Here is a 1,537-nt window from a genome sequence, read left to right as displayed (position 1 = left end):
CCCCGCCTGCACCGCCCCCGGCCCCTAACCCTGCACAGCCCCCCACACCCCATCCCTGCCCCCGGGCCCGGCCCCCGGAGTGGATTTGCCGCAGTCATTAATAAGGAAGGTTTTAAACGCTCACCCTTCTAAAAGTTGTTGTTTACATGCCTCCCCTCTCTGCCTCCCGGTACAGTACTCTTTAAAACAGGACTGACCAACATGCGCAATCTCTCCCTCGCTATGCTGTGCATCCCCACCGCCCCCCCCCCCCCGCTCGCACCAGCTTCCTTCTGAGAGAGAGAGGGAGAGGGAGAGGGAGAATGGAACTAGAGGAGAAAGATGAGATGGAGGGGAAAAGAGGGTGAGACAGAAAGAAAAAGAAGAAAAGATGAGACTCAAGGACAGAGAGAAGCAGGGAAGAGGAAGAGACACAGAAGAGGAAACAGAAGTCTACAGTAGATTCGCTGCAAAAATAAAATAAATCCACAATAAAGCCTAGAATGGCTGTGACGCGCATCCATTCATCCCCATCCCCACCAGCCCTGCTCACCAGCAGCAGCGGCGGCAGCAGCAGTAGCAACAGCAGCTCCAGTTCGGTTTTACCTTACGGGGAGGCGTCCTCGGGAGTTGATATCCCCTCAGGTTAGGAGGACAGGAAGGGCAGGGGGGAGGGAGAAAGGGATGCTCCCGAAATTAAAACACCTTGGGGGAGGGGGCACGGAGACAGCAGCAGGCAGATCATCAGCCACTTATCATTGCAAAAATAAAAAAGAAAACCACCCGGCAAAGACCCCCAAACACAGCTGGGGACCAAACCCCGCCGGCTCCTCAGATGCCTCCTCCAGTCTAGGAGTGGATACAAAGTAACTCCATAGATGCGAATCCCCCCCCCAAAAAATTGCTTCCAACTGCGATAGCCTCGCTCTGCACAATTCACCACCCCTGTGTATGTTTCTGTTTCTTTTTAAACCAAGACTTCCTTGTGATCTCTTTAGAAAAAAAAAAGTGTTGGGGGGAGGAAAGGGGAGTAGCCACTTTTCCCCCTTATTCACTCAGATCTTCTTTCTTAATTTTTCTCCTCCCCCCGCCACCCACCCCCCACCTCGCCCTCCAGGGTTGTTGCGAGTCCAGGTAGCACAGCCCCATCTCCGGGAGTGTGTATATGTGCTGTATTGTGTTGCGTGTGTGTTGCCGTTCCCTCCCTCTCTCCCAGGCCCCCGGTGGGGCTGAGGGGTCTCCCCCAATCTCTCTCCTCCCTCCTCCTCCGCCGTTGCCGCCGGGAGAAGCGGACAGATCGCACTCTGGGCAAGTTGTATTAGGTCAGTTTCGCAATGATCTTCAGTAACACACACACATACATACACACATGCATACACACACACAAAACAGCAGCGCACTTTATTTCAGACACGCGCGCGCGCACAGCAGATCTCCCGGCCCGGGCGGTGCCCCTCCCCCTCCTCCCTTCCCGCAACCTTTAAAAAAAAAAAGCTTATACTTAAAAAAATCTTTTGGCGCCATATTAATGACGTACTTAAAATTTGCCATTTCTCCC

General features: G+C 53.6%; 1 protein-coding gene across 1 annotated transcript in view; it reads right to left on the bottom strand.

Moving 5' to 3' along the window:
* The window catches only part of JADE2 (jade family PHD finger 2), a 181,412-nt gene extending 180,397 nt beyond the window's left edge, over positions 1-1,015 (bottom strand). Inside the window, exon 1 of the mRNA XM_027849039.1 lies at positions 533-1,015. The gene's annotated coding sequence lies outside the window, so the exon portion shown is untranslated. The remainder of the gene's footprint in view (positions 1-532) is intronic.
* Positions 1,016-1,537: the final 522 nt, after the last annotated feature.

Source organism: Vombatus ursinus, unplaced genomic scaffold, assembly GCF_900497805.2.
Source record: "Vombatus ursinus unplaced genomic scaffold, bare-nosed wombat genome assembly UNPS02007284.1, whole genome shotgun sequence".
NCBI lineage: Eukaryota > Metazoa > Chordata > Mammalia > Diprotodontia > Vombatidae > Vombatus > Vombatus ursinus.
This window is presented reverse-complemented; position numbering and strand designations above follow the sequence as displayed.